The sequence below is a fragment of the Centruroides vittatus genome, unplaced genomic scaffold (assembly GCF_030686945.1).
Source record: "Centruroides vittatus isolate TY-2023 unplaced genomic scaffold, ASM3068694v2 contig_970, whole genome shotgun sequence".
NCBI lineage: Eukaryota > Metazoa > Arthropoda > Arachnida > Scorpiones > Buthidae > Centruroides > Centruroides vittatus.
Genome location: NW_027122643.1, coordinates 3,665,048 through 3,680,725, shown reverse-complemented (window position 1 = coordinate 3,680,725; position 15,678 = coordinate 3,665,048). Strand labels below are relative to the sequence as shown.

At 32.4% G+C, this 15,678-nt stretch overlaps 1 protein-coding gene across 2 annotated transcripts in view; it reads right to left on the bottom strand.

Moving 5' to 3' along the window:
• Nucleotides 1-2,123, bottom strand: part of LOC136985499 (MFS-type transporter SLC18B1-like) — a 41,384-nt gene extending 39,261 nt beyond the window's left edge. Inside the window, exons 1-2 of one of the 2 annotated variants that reach the window (XM_067282792.1) lie at nt 2,073-2,123; nt 314-424 (exon numbers count right to left, since the gene is read on the bottom strand). The gene's annotated coding sequence lies outside the window, so the exon portion shown is untranslated. Of the gene's footprint in view, nt 1-313; nt 477-2,072 lie in introns of those variants that run through there. The other variant, XM_067282793.1, reaches the window with a different exon arrangement.
• Nucleotides 2,124-15,678: the final 13,555 nt, after the last annotated feature.

Genomic DNA, 15,678 nt, shown 5'->3' with positions numbered 1-15,678 from the left:
AGTACGTATATGGCTCCCTGTCCGAACGTATCGGCGCATGTAGAATAATCAGAGATCCTACAAGATATTAAAGGTTTCTTTAAATTGTACCATTTTTCTACAATAAATTTCCTTCTTTGTCATGATGCTGTAATCACCTATTACCATTGTCATTAAGTTTGCATTAATAAAGTTTCATTTGATTTAAACGTCTTCCTTAGTGTGTAGCTTTTTCGGTCGATGAGTGTATAAAGTACCGATTATAAATTAATATAAATAAAATAAATAACGACTAAACCTTTTCACATTAAATTAAATCAAATATAATATTTACCTTCCTTGTTAGAACACTTGTCTCTCAGTTTTCAATCCGTCAAAAATAAATTGATTTTATATCACACATTCCAATTATCACTTAATTTATCATAAGAAATCCAAAGTCTATCTAAACCATTCGTTAGAAAAATAAAAGCAATGATAATATAATTTATTATTTCATTTTTTTTAATCAACTTAATTTTTTTTTATTTACAAAAATATTCGTTATATGTATAGCGATATTAAGTTATATTAAAATGAAAGTTTCTCGTTTATTTAATTCCTTATAAATTTATTAATTTTAATTTTTCTACCACCCAGATAGTTAAATGCATTTCCGTTTATACCTAGTAAATCTAATCGTATTTCCTGTGTACGTGCAAGTTCATTGTAAAAGTTCCGTTGTACTTATGTTAGTTGTTTTATACAATGAAAAATCTCATTGTATAAAACAACTAACATAAGTACAACGGAACTTTTCCTAGTACCGTGCTATTATTTTCTTTTATTATTATCAATTTTTAGACATAACCTTGTATTATTCAATATAGAAATCACTTAGAAGTATTTAAAAGTTTCTATAGAATGTATATTTTATATGACTATTTAATACTACTTAAAATTTAACATAGAAAAATGGATTTTAAAAGTAAGTTAATTTCAAACGGAAATTACGTAATTGGAATTGAGATAAATTTTAAATGATAAATTGAAAGTAATGAAATTTTTGTTGCATTAGTTATTTTATCTTGATATTTCTGAAAGGATGTGTAATTTTACTAAATTATTATTTTCATTATTTCTTTGTTTTACAATATTATTATCGAAATGGTTTGTAATTAATAGTTTAAATGTATTTAATTCTGCTTAAATTGATTTTATTGAACAATAATAACATTCTTTTCCTTTCAATTTTAAGATAATGAAATATATCTTATAGGGACGCTCCTCAAATTTCTTGTATTCTTGTAAACATGTTTACTTTTTACTTAAATTTATATCAAAAGAGATCATATTTATATCATATTGAGATATCTTCAAACTTAAGATTTAGCAAGAAAATAGAACGTAAATGATCTAAAATTTTTTACTTATATCACTCAAAAAACAATTTCGATATAACTTAAAGTGAGTGTATTATATTTGTACATTGAAATGAAATCGATATAAAAATTTTCATTTTTGGATGATTTTATATTGAGCTCTTATTAATTTCAGCTTTGTATCTGATGCAAGAACTCGAGAAACAAATAATTATAAATGATTCAAAAGTCTCCATTCAAATACAATTACCCGAAGGGATACCCTGTGGTGCGGTGTAGCCAAGCGGTTAAGGTGGTAGCTTATTATTCTGGAGATCCAGGATCGATTTCGGATGGGAAAAGACCCCGTCCGTTAACCCCACTGTGAGCCTGGTCGAACCCATAACGTGATTTCTTTTTTAAAAAAAGACCCTCTATGTGCCTTAGGATGGAAAGTGCTTTTAAAAAAAGTACTTGGGCACTGGAGTAACACGTATCATTCGGTTAGAATAAATACTGTCATTATTCATACGTAAAAAAGTAAATATTTTATTTTAAAATTAATGAAAATGCAATACATTATAAAGTCCGATTATTTTAGTTATAAATAGAAATCTAATAACTAGAAAATGTAATTAGAAAAGAAATATATCTATTAAATATAAATTTTTGTTAAATAATTCTGAATTAAAATATCTCTCTAGATTTATAAATAAATAATTTATCGTATTTTAAAGACTCTTTCTAGCTTACCATTACGAACGATTTAAACTCCTTACAAATTAAAATATTTATAGGTTTTTTTTTTTTTACGTATTTTAATTCTGTGCACAAGAATTAAAATATGTTTAATTCTTAAAACGTATCAGAAAATTTTTCTGGAGAGGAAATGTTGTAAAATGTCCTTCCATATTAACGGGAAACAATGGAATGAGAAGTGAAATGAAAATGAGTGTCCTTGTATAAATAACAACGGAAGTACTACGTGTATATGATGATATTTTATACTGTATATGCAACTCTACAGCATGCGAAAATAATCATTACTGAATTTTTTTTAAATGCAATAGAAGATGAATATTAAATCCAAAATTAAAACAGACATTTCGAAAATGAGAACGTTTTTCTTTTGAAATAATATTATTGTAACAGAATTCGTAATCAGAAATTAGAAAAACCTTACTGTCCTTAAAATTCCATTATTATTTATATTTGTCTACGTGGACGTTATTTATTAATAGGACTTTATACTGGTGTTTAAAGATTGGCACAGTAATGAGAGTTAATTCAGGAAAAATTTCTTTATTCTATCACCTGTAGTAGCAATATCTGTACACATATTACACGTGTTTCGGGCTAGCATGCCCCTCATCAGCAGTATTACCACTAAGCACTAAAATTAACAATAAAACAAATAAGTTAATAAGTAAATTTTAGATTATATAGTAAGTTAATAAAATACAATTTTTAAAAAACCTACTATAAATACATATTTCGATTCCGAGTATGAATGGATATTTCTCGTTTTACAATAAAAGGTAACGTGTAAGTACTGTACTGTACATATTCCAATCTCGATTGATATTCCACGTTTTACCATTAAACAGTTTGCTGTATAATTAAAAAATTTAAACGAACATAATAAATAAAAACTATAAATTATTATTACAATTTGACCATGTGTAAGGAAGAAACGTACATCAAGGTTTTTCAAGTCACCATTCAACTGTGTTATAATAGAGTTGCTTAACTATGCTTATTTATAACGTCATCGAGTATGGTGTTCCAGGATTGGTGGATTATACGACCCAAATTATTGTTGATTCTATTCCTTTCTTTCTTTATGTGTAAATGTTCGTATAATTGGCGTTTGTAATTATTTGATTCTTTTTTCTTTATTTTTATAGTGTATTTGTCAATTTGGCACTCTATTGCAGTGTTCTGCGACTGCAGAATTTGCATAATTCCCCCTTATTGCACGTATATGCTTTTTTATTCTTGTACTTAATTTTCTTTTTGTTTCACCTATATATGTTTTAACCGGGTCACAGCTGCAATTAAATGAATAAACAAGTTCTTTTTCATCCATTATATTTAATTTTTTATCAGACCTATGATATAAATGTCGTTCAAATAGATTATTTTTTTCTGGTATTAAATTCACTTTCCCTTTTAGTATATTTTTAACTCTTTCGAATAATTTAGGTACATGCATCATATTTACACATTTTTTATCTTTTTCAAAATTTCTATTTTTATTATCATTATTATTAATCCAGTTTAACCATTTTTCTAATATTTTTGGGGGGTAATATTTTTCTATTTAGTAAGAACATTTTTATGACCTGTTCTATTTCCGTTTCTTGATTTTCTAATTTACTAGTTCTATTTTTGATTTTTTCAATGTACGTTTTAAAGATGTTAAATTTCATAGTCTGTGGAACGTTAGTTTTATAATTTAATACTTTTGGAATTTGCATAGGTTTTATGAATTTTTTGAATTCTAATTTATTATCAGTTCTATTGATGGTTATATCTAAATCATTTAAACTATTATTACATTCTGTTTCTGCTTCAAATTGTATATTTGTTTCTATTAAGTTTGTTTGTTTTAAAATTTCATCCTCATTAGTTTTTCTGCTATCAAATAAAATAATACAATCATCTACATACCTATTATAAAATATTATTCCTTTTATATCTTTAATTTTCCTATCAATGTCTATCATAACGATTTCTGCAAGTCTTGGGCCTATGCATGTTCCCATTGGTATCCCTTCAGTTTGACTATAAAAGTTATCACCATATTTGAAATGATTGTTTTCCATTACTACCAAACACAATTTAATAATCCAATTAGGTGCTGTGATTTTCTGTAAAGAATTTTCAATGTTACTTTTTGTTATACTGGGGTACATATTTTTAACATCTAAAGATAACAATTTCGTATATTTATTAATTATAATATTATTGTTTTTTAATCTATTTAATAATACATCGACATTTTTTAAACTATAATCAGAAATTTCTAGCGTATTAAGCTTAATTTTTAAAAAATTTTCTAAATTGTAATATACATAATTTTTAACATCAATTAAAGGTCTGTACTTAACTGGATTTTTATGCGTTTTTACCCTAATATTAAATTTAGGTATGCAATTGTTTTTACTTAATTTTTCTAAATTATTCATCAGTTATCAGATTTCGTTTTTTTAAATCTTCTAATTCTTTATTTAAATCATTTTGCATACTTTTTCTTGGGTCCTTTTCTAATAATTTATATTCACCTCCTTGTATTAATTCGGTTATGATGTCATTCTTCTTTTCCGACTCTATGATTATCGTTTGTTTTGTTTTATCACCTTGTTTATTTTAGTGCTTAGTGGTAATACTGCTGATGAGGGGCATGCTAGCCCGAAACACGTGTAATATGTGTACAGATATTGCTACTACAGGTGATATAATAAAGAAATTTTTCCTGAATTAACTCTCATTACTGTGCCAATCTTTAAACACCAGTATAAAGTCCTATTAATAAATAACGTCCAAGTAGACGAATATAAATAATAATAGAATTCGTAATCGTTCTCCGAGTTTTTATTACTATAATTAGATTGTTGTATTTTAACTAACACTCTAATAAAACGAAAAAGAAAATTATTTTCAATAATATCCAATATGATAATGCTTAAATAAATTTATAAAAAGTGAAAAATTTAGTTTAGAATTTAACAACAAACTGGATTTTTCTCTTATATTTAGAGCTTAAATGTCTTAATCTAAGCATTAAAGATGATATAAATAGTTATAAAATCATGTAAGTTATGTTATCACTTGTATAACTTATATAATGTTTAGTGTCTAGATGTTATATCATTTTAACATAATCGTAATAGATGAATTTAACTTTCATTTTAAATCAGTTTAGAAATATCATTTTAGAATTAAAGCAATTCTGTTTCATATTAGCAATTTGTTTCTTTTTCGAGAACTTTTGTAAGTAAGTACAAAGACTATAGCGATAATAATAATACAGACATAAGATTATTGATGCAAACATCCTTTCCTTACGAGCATAAATTCTTTCATTTTTACTTTTTTTTTTTTTATCAGTTTATGATAACTGAGTCATCGTTATTAAATTAATATTAAAGAATAGAGTTTATTATATAAATGTCTACCATGACAGATCGCATTAATAGGATCTATTGAACTGGTGTTAGGTTTCTGCAACTGAGGAAAACTTCTTCAGAGAAAATAAACAATCTTTATTGTTCGCCTGGTATTTCAACTGTATAAAATAAGGACATAAAGGCATACGAATTAATTAAGAAAGCTTTTATGAATTACTTTAAGTATACACAGAAATTCCTGCAAGTTTATAGAATATATAAAATACATAATGCTCAACATCAATTGGAAAATAAACGACTGAAAAGAACCGAGGAGTAGCCATTAAATATATTTAATACGATTTAATGATTATAAACGTTGTGGTCAATACCCAATGTGTTTCTGAATTCGTAAATTTTACATGATTTAAGTGACAGAACAGTGTTTTATTGTAACAAAAATCATTTTTTCAGAAAACATATATCAAATTTATAAAAGAAAAGTAACGTTTTTGATGTTCTTTTCTCGAAATAAACAAACCACAAACTTCGTATGTACAGTACAGTACGGTACTGTCAGTGGCGTAGCGTGGGAGTCAGCCGCCCGGGGAGGAGGAAAATTTCGCCGCCCCTTTATTTAGGTATCTCAATTTAAAAAACTAAAATGTACAGTAATTCTAAAGAACTTTTCGGCAAGAACAATCATCATTATTGTGTATTGTACTGTACAGGTTACAAATAAAAAAGTCTTGTATATATATTTTGCAATATAATAATCACATTACAAAAATTTTTACGAGATATTATGGGTGTACTATAGATTACTCCCTATGGAATTTCAGGACTTTGATTATATATTTGAACTCAGGGGACCGAGACGAGTTCAACGGTACCCTATTTTCGGACTGGAGACGAAAAATAAAAAAAGTTATCACACTTTTTAAGTTACCATACTTTTTAACGCTCTCATGCAGACGGCACCGTAGTTGCTAGTACTGCCATCTTGCGGTAAAGTCTGCAAACCGTGACGTCGGACTACGCTCATCTCCCGGAGCGTTAAACACGCGATACGAGAGCGGAGAGAGCGACGCGACTTCCGATCATCGCGCGATTGCCATTTCGGTTAATGTTACTTATGGCAGCGAACATGGCGGCCCGACTGACCTCTCGTATGGGCGCCACCACACGCCGCCATGTGCTAAACTAGTGATCGATTCACGGTAGTTCTTGAACAAAATAAAAAAAGGGGGAAAACGTCTACTAAAGGCAATTTTAACGACAAGCGACGGGACTCCCGATCGCGATAGCGAGGCCGACTTAGCGACTCCCTATCATCGCGCGATCGCCGGAAAAAAGTATGATAACTTATTTATTTTTCGTCTCCGGTCCAAAAGTAAAGTATCGTTGAACTCGTCTCGGTCCCCTGAGTTCAGATATATACCCAAACACACGAAATTCCATAGGGAGTAATCTATAGTATACCCGATATGATTATTATTTATTGTGAAATTTTGTCGTCCCCTAAAAGTGCCGCCCGGGGCGGGCCGCCCCTGCCGACCCCACTATGCTACGCCACTGGATACTGTACCTGTACATTATTAAGCGATCTAGCTTTTACCTTGAATCTTTACGATACCTTTTGATGAATCAGTAAAATAAAAATTAATTTCATTTATAACTATACATTTGCAAACTAATAAGGTTTTTTAATATTTGTGATAATATTCATGTTTGTTTTCGTGATTACATACGTAAATTGGTAGAATCACATGTTTGGCGCGTTATCGAAAATTGGATATTCTTATCAGATTCTTTTATTTCGATTGATTTTATTTTATGTTAATCAATTATAAAAATCTAAATGTAATAACAAGTCTTATTGTGTTTAAAATTTTTTATCGATAGGTTAGAACAAACACATTAATTAGGCTATATAGGATATGAATAATATTCAGAGTAAACGAAGATCAGTAAAATAATTAACAAATTAGGCTATATTATATACAAAATAAATACATTTCTTTAAAAAATTTACAAGAAATTAACAGAAGAAAATACAAGGATTCTTTATTTTTCTTTATCCTTACTTTTTTTCAAAATCCAGGAACAGTTTTACGGCGGAGTCGACTTTTATTATGGGCTCTTATTCACCCCAATATGTAAAATATATTGAGGCAGATATTGTATATATATAAAACATTTTACATTTTATTATGTATGTATATAATATATAAAATATAACTTACGTTTACAGAACATATATATTTATTTATTTATCTGTATATTATTGATAAAAGCAAAATTTACAATTTATTTGATTTTAATTTTAATTTTAATTAATTAATTTTGATTTCTCTCTCTCTTTCTTATATCGGGGTTAATTGCGTAGTCGCTTATCCTCCGAAGAGCCGGCCAAAGCTTTCTTGCTTTACCATAACGAAATTACTCGCGAAGAGCCTGGTGAATGCTTTTCGAGAGGTCTTTTAAAGGTAACTGACCCCTATTTAGGCGTTATGGATGTGGAGAAAGCCCGGAAAATTTAATTTTTAGTTTTTATTGTAGTTTCGGTTTCGGTTTTGGGTTTGTGTTTGGTGTAAAGACCAGACTTTTAATCATTATTTTTAGTTTGAATTAACTGGCCACCTAGTTTTATTAATGTTAATGTATACACATTTACGATTTTATCCATTGCAGAAGTAAAATTTATTTTACATGGTTTGTATATTGAAGCAGACAAGAGCCTAGAATAAAAGGTGAACTCTGCCATAAGTTTGTTTCCTGAGGTGTGAAAAGAACGAAGGATGAAGAAAGATGAAGAATCAGCGTTTTCTTCTGTTTCTTGTAAATTCTTTAAATGTAATTATCATCTGGCTATGTACAGTAAGAGTTACTTTCCCAGCTGTTATACGAATCGAAAGTATGGAGATCTGGCAAAAGTGACCCCCTCCCAGATTTTTACATTTTTTGACTTGGGACGCCTTATAACATCGAGAAATGCGAAAATATTGGGGGGGGGTTAATTTCTGTATGTATGGATGTTAGTGTGTATGTGAGGGGGCACGATTTTGTTCACCCTCTAAAAGCTTAATAACTCCTGTGCTTTTTGTCGAAAATTTCTGAAATTTTGCAAAGAGGTTTGTTTATTAGGGGGATTGATGCTATTAAATTTTGGTGATTAAAGGTCGAAGGGATTAGGAGATATGACACACGACAACCCTCCATCTCGAATAGGGTCGGACATAATGACGATTTTACTCGTTATTAGCATCTACAATTTTTTTTATAAATTTCTCCCTACCCTCAAAATTAAGCTGTTTGCTATTTTATAATAGTTAAAAATATAACAAGTTTTTTAATAAAATATGATAACAGATGACACTACCAAAAGTTTAAATGTTACCGGGAAAGTAGAGCAACTGGTTGCTGGATTATTTTAATTAATGTTAATGCATTTCTACATATTTATTTAACTTTCCATTCTGAATTTATACTTATTTATATGCTCAATCTTCTTACGTAACTTCTCATTATGAACTTATCATGAATTCATTGATAGCACTGTGCTACAAAAATTTTTTTGTCTGTTACAAGAATTGTAGTAGATGAAAATAAAACATTCTGCTTCGCTGACGTAGACTATGATATTGATTTATTTCTATCACGCTACTCTTAAGTGTATGCATACAGGCGACAGAATTAGAACATGATAATCAACATGGATGATATATTCACCAATTCCCTTTTGACTTTGACAATCAATAGAGATCGTTGAAATATGATAGGATAATGACATAGTAATTAATGGCACTTTCAATCTAAATCAACTATAAGCATCTTAATAAACATGTAAAGAACTTAAAGTCAGATTAATAGGTTATATACAGGGTGTTTTCACGTAAGGTGTTACAAGTCAATAACTCGGAAAATATGCTTTTAATAAAAACTTGGTAACAATAAAAATTTAATACTGTATTTCTGAAGGGATATATTTTTAATACCGAAAAAATAAAGCCTCGCCCATTTCCCTTCTGGGTGGAGCAGAGGACAACTTGAACATTTTAAATCAAATCCTCAATTTATATATATTTTTGAATTCTCCATTAAAGAATAAATTTTTATTGAGAATACTTTTTCTGGAAATTTCTTAAATAACTGAAAAAAAGTGCAAGGAAAGAAATTCACTAGTTCAATAAAAAGTTGCATTTTTATGAGACAGTTGTCTTTCAAAATGTATGAATACATAAGCTCATAATGTCTGAAGCTTTGAGAACTTCTTCTTTTTGAAAAAACATTCTCAATAAAAGATAATTATTTTTAATGGGGAATCCAAAGATAACAAACAATAACTTATTGTGACGTCGTCACAACACCGGGCTGCAATTTTTAAGCATATTTTTAATTAATTTAATTCAAAATATATGCTCTCCACCTCAAATTAGCACTGTAGTGTTTTGCCCCTGTACATCATACTTTTCCCTTAGTAATAGAGTCACGCCGGTCATCTATCTAACTCCTTTCAAAGGAAAATTTTCGAATTGAAGTAACGTGGCCTCCCGGTATGCATCATATATAGTTAATCGAATCCTCCTGCCCCTACTCTTTCCATATCTAGTCTTGAATTTTATTTATCTGACGCCGTTCTCGAGATTAAGAAAAGACGGACAGATGGACAAACAAACGACAATGGAAATTTATAGGACTAAAATTTTTTCAAATTGCAGCCCAAAATAGAAACAACAAAAAAAAACAGAGGGGAACTCCATTTAATATTTAAAAGTTGCTTCCCGCTGGGTGAGGCTTTATTTCTGCGCCATTTAAAAGGCTCCTCGGAAATATTAAAGTTTTATTCTTTATCAATGTTTACTTTTCCTACTGTTATAGAATATAACATAGGGAAACAAACTATAGTGATTGATCAAATTTTTATCCCTTTTCCGATATTTTTGCATTTCTCGTCGTTTTGACATTCCAGGAACCCAAAAATCCAAAAAATCCTTACAAAATGCTGTATATACTATATATGTATGTATATACTGTATATATATTATATATATATATATATTAGGGCAGTGGTTTCCAAACTTTTTTGATTCTCGGCGCCCTTGCTAAATTCAGATTTTCCTAAGGCGCTCCATGTCAAATTCTAAAAAGTATAATTTGCGAAATAGCGAAATAGCCAATATCTTTATAATTAAAGAGTTAGGACGTTAAGAGAAAAATAAATAAAACCCGTATTTAAGGTAACAAAAGAAGGTAATTGAGCAAATTCAATTAATTATAATTAGCGGGATGGATGAGCCTGTTGATCACCGCAGATTTTCACAAACCTTGGAATCAAACTGGACACAGCCACCCTCAATTCCTTCTCCTAATTGATTTTCGTGCAATGCTTAGTTTTTATCACAGCGACAAACTCAGCTTTGCACAAATAAGAAGTCGCAAATGGAATTAGAATTTTCTGAGCTGTACCACTCAGAAGGGATATTCGTCTTTTACTGATTTCCAAAGTTCAGTTAATTCCATGCTGCTAAATTTTGTTTTCAACATATTGTTGCAAGACAACTCAATCAGATTCTCTTCTTCTGCAGCAATAAATTCAGATGGAGTACTGGCATTAAACGGATCTTGAATCCATGCAAATTTATCGATATTATCATTTTGAAAATATTTCTCAAACCAGGTGATGAGCTGTGATAAATGTTCTTCAAAAATAGAGTTCATACCTCGAGAGAAATCAACTTCATTGGAAGTCAAACACTGTTGCAACAAGGGGAAACATCCTTTTCTCAGTCTTCATTTATTTTTCTTTTCCATAGTTTTAGTTTTTTTTAAATAAAAGCTGAAATTTTCTCAATCGACTTTAAAAGGTGCATGTTGCTTCCCTGCAGGGAGAGATTCAGAGCATTCAGCGTTTCAAAAATATCACATAGGTATGCTAGTTTTACCAAAAAATCTTCAATCACAAATTTTCGGCATACTTGTGGTCTTCCTGTTTAAGAAAAATACAAATTTCCTGTCGCAGTTCAAACGTACGAGACAAAACATTACCACGAGAGAGCCATCACTCTATCGTGGTAATGCTTAGTACTTTCTCGAAGCGTTATAGTACAACAGAATTGTACTCGGATCCCACATCCTCACATAGTTTTTGAAAAATCTTGCCTTCAACGGTCGTTTTTATAAAGTTTACTGCATGTATTACATATTCTAGTTCAATGCAGGACTCAGATATTCTGATGCGAGTGCTTCCCTGTGAATAACGCAATGGGCCCACAGCGCATTAGGGTCTTTGCTTCGAAAAAGTGCTTGCAATCCTCCATAACACCAGGACATAGAACGAGCAGCAACAGTAAAGATACCAATGCATTTGGTCCACTCCAAATTATTTTCGGAAATAAAAATATCAAGGATCTCGAACAAGTCGTGAGCTTTAGCATCAGCAGTGATACTTTTAAAGAAGAGAAAGTCTTCTACAATGTTATTATTATCTATAAACTATACAAAGCAAATCAAGTGAGCATCATTATTATTATCTGTCCTCATCCAGCTGCGACCCAAATTTCTTCCCTTTTATTTTTTCAATCACTGAACCTTGGAGGTCCTTCGATATGTGCTGTATTCTGCGACTGATAGTGTTATTGGACAAAGCCACTTTTGAAAGCTGCTACCCAGCAAACTCACCGGCAAGACCAGATTTAGTCTTGATAAGGCCCTAAGCTATTTGAGATATGGGACCTTTTATAAGTCCAGATATTATATGTCAGTGCCAAATATGATTTTCGAATACCTAGAGGGTTAAACTGAAATACAATTAAGAAGTAAATAGATAGTGAAATAATAAATCTTTAACTTAAAATTGAGTGAAGAGTATGGGATGTTCCGGACGTGCGGCATTGGGACAAATAATGCTGCAGTATATTTAAGTATATATGACAATTGCTCACTCGGACAATTTTTGGGGCTCCCCCAAGAAAGTGGGGGCCCTAAGCTATAGCTTGTGTAGCTTATACTAAATCCTGCACTGCTCACCGGTCATAATGTTCACCATATCTACAGCAGGGGTAGCAGGCAGGGTAAAATGGGTTTTTCTGCGATGGTGTGAGGTATTTTACATTTTGCGATTCTATGTGCCACTTTTGTTAATGAGTTAATAATTTGCATCGGATCTGCTAGATGTCGCATCTTATCACATTGAATTGAAAGTGGAAGTAAAATTATGAAAATTTTATAATATTTCGCTGCGCCCGTGAGGAAGTCGCGGCTCCCTAGAGCGCTGCGGCGCACACTTTGGGAACCGCTGTATTAGGGTGTTCCTTATTTTTCGAATATTTTTTTTCCTAACGCATAGGGCCTAGTTTTGTTTATTTTACCCTTAAATACTCCCACAATAAATTTCAGCTCATTTTGATCACTAGAACCCAGCAAGTCGGCACGACTTGCATCGAATCATTTCCATACATATGGTGCTGGAGAAGTGGCTAACGCCATTCTAACACAATTTGCCGGGCTATTAACACGTATAGTTTTTTCAACTATGTCAGTGGAATTACGAAGCACTAAAGAACCTATTTTCTTAGTCGGAGAGATAAACCACCAAATCAGGGGTGCAAAATTACCGTCAAATCGGCAAGTGCTCGCAGTTTTGTTTTTTAACATTCGCGAAGTTAAACTAACTGTGAGTGAAAGCGTAAATCTTGTAATACGCGAGTGTATCATATTTTGAGAAAAAGCTAGGATACCTTAAAAAATCTATACTTAACTGTGCCAAAAAATCGGTGGATCTTTATTAGGTATGGAGACTCCCTATATGTGAAACCCTAATATATATATATATATATACACCTATCCCTCTTTTTGCATGGTGGATATGTTCTAAAGCAGCGATTCTCAACCTTCTTAGCTCCGCGACCTCCCAAATAGTAAATATAAATAAAATTAATATTTCGCGACCACCCACCCAAAGGAATAATAACAGTAAGCCTTCTATTAATAATTGAATTTTGACTGTAATTATAAATGTAATTATTTTTGGGTGTACTATAAATTACCACCTATGGAATTTCGGGACTTTGAGTATATATTTGAATATTTGAACTCAGAGGACCGAGACGAGTTCAACGGTACTCTTTTTTTTGGGCCGGAGGCAAAAAATAAGAAAGTTATCATACGTTTTTCGGCGATTGCGCGATGATCGGGAGTCGCGTCGCTCTCTCCACTAAGCCTATCGTGTGATTAACAGGTAGTCTGGCACTCGGCCATATATACCTTCAACAAAGATAGATGTTGATCCACGAGCACACCATCTACAGTTCGAGTCCTTTTTGCACACCCTCGCACTCGTCGACCTCGGGGGCTACGGCTCCTCAGTGTCGCTATCACTCGCGGTCGGTTAGTACTACGAGCCGCCCGCGCTATTGCGATCGGGAGTCGCGATGCTTGAAAAAAGGAACTGGCGTTCGACTGTTCGTGCTCCCGACGACTCCTCCGGGAGGGGAGCCGCCGGCAGGCTGCCGATTGTTTAACGTCACTAGTTATTGATTCACAGTAGTTCTTGAACGAAAGAAAAAAAAGGAAGTGGCATTCGACTGTACGTGCAATTTCTTGCCTTTCAGAGTGCTTTTTTAAATTTGTTTGCAGACTTTACCGCGAGATAGCAGCACTAGCAACTATGGTGCCGTCTGCATGAAAGCATTAAAATAGTATGAAAACTCTTATTTTTCGTCTCCGGTCCAAAAGTAGGATATCGTTGAACTCGGTCCCCTCAGTTCAGATATATACTCAAAGTCCCGAAATTCCATAGGTGGTAATCTAAAGTATCCAGTGGTGATATTCGAAATAGTTAACAAAGGGTTCGCTAGCAGAAAATATTTCCCTGACAATCACCGACAAACAAAGTGGAAGTTTTGGCTAGAAATAAATACAATACCTTTTCTTGCGATATATCTAATAATCAGTGGCGTATTTGGAACGTAACGAGCCCTTTTTTTTTTAACTCTTTCCGCCCTGTGGGCACTAAGAGGGCCTCTTTTAGTAGGCCCATTATGGGTTCGGCCAGGCCCACAATGGGGCGACCGGGTGGTGAGGGACGGGGCCCGACATATCCGAACGGACCACCCCCCGAAAAATTCCTGGGGATTATTCGACCCGTTCGGATTCGATCCCGGGTCCCCCAGAGCGGTAGGCTGCCACCTTTACCGCTCGGCCATCCGGCCGTCCGTAACGAGCCCTGGGCGAAGACCAGGTAACAATAGTATATTAGTGCTGTCGACGTTTTTTTTTTTTTGGCAGAGAAATTTTTCACCCAGATGTCATCGTCTCTCGAAATACGATATCCTTTTTTATTTCGCTGTCCATAGCCCGACACGTCTTCCACAGCCATCTTGTATTATCTCGCACGCGTGAGATTGTGGGATCTCTCTTATGACTGGATCTAGTTTCAAGAACTCTCTTGAATCGATCGCGATTAAACCTCGTCGAGACTGAAACGGTCGAAAGAGATCGCACCAAGACATAGTCCCCGACCTTGCTCACAATCTAGATTGAAATGCTCGGTGCGAACGGGGTATAAGGCTCTAGTTTAGTAGTATTACAGAGTATAATACGTATATTTTAATATATTAAAAAAAAAAAAAAAAAACAAAACCACTGAGAAATGTTCCGTGTGTTTAACAAGGTTCGGAAAACTGAAAATTTTACCAACGGGTTCGGGCGAACCTGTGCGAACCCGCTGAATATCACCACTGATAGTATCCCCTTTTTAAAAATATTATATAATCACATTGCACTAATTTTATACATTAAGTAAACATCGACAGTATAAAAAAATGTAATACAACTATTCGTATTATTTTATGTCGCTGCGTTTATAGCGACGGGTATGAACATGCATGTATGACGTGTACTGTACATACATGAGCAATTTACAAGTTCCAACTTGATGTGTACGCGACCCCCAGGTTGAGAAACGTTGTTCTAAAGAATACCCGATTAAAAAACTGCGTAAAAATAATACAGCAGTCCCGTAGAAAAATGCTTGATAAAATACACAACTTCAATGGAACGAAAAGATTTAGAAAAGAAACACGAGCTTTTTCATTCTAACACCATTTATAATTAACATTAATTGTAGTACATAAATGTACTAAACACAAGGGGTAGCTTAGGAAACATAAAATAAACATATAGTAAGCATTCTCTGGATATATATATCTGGATAAGGTACATAGTACATGCAGTACTGTACTGTG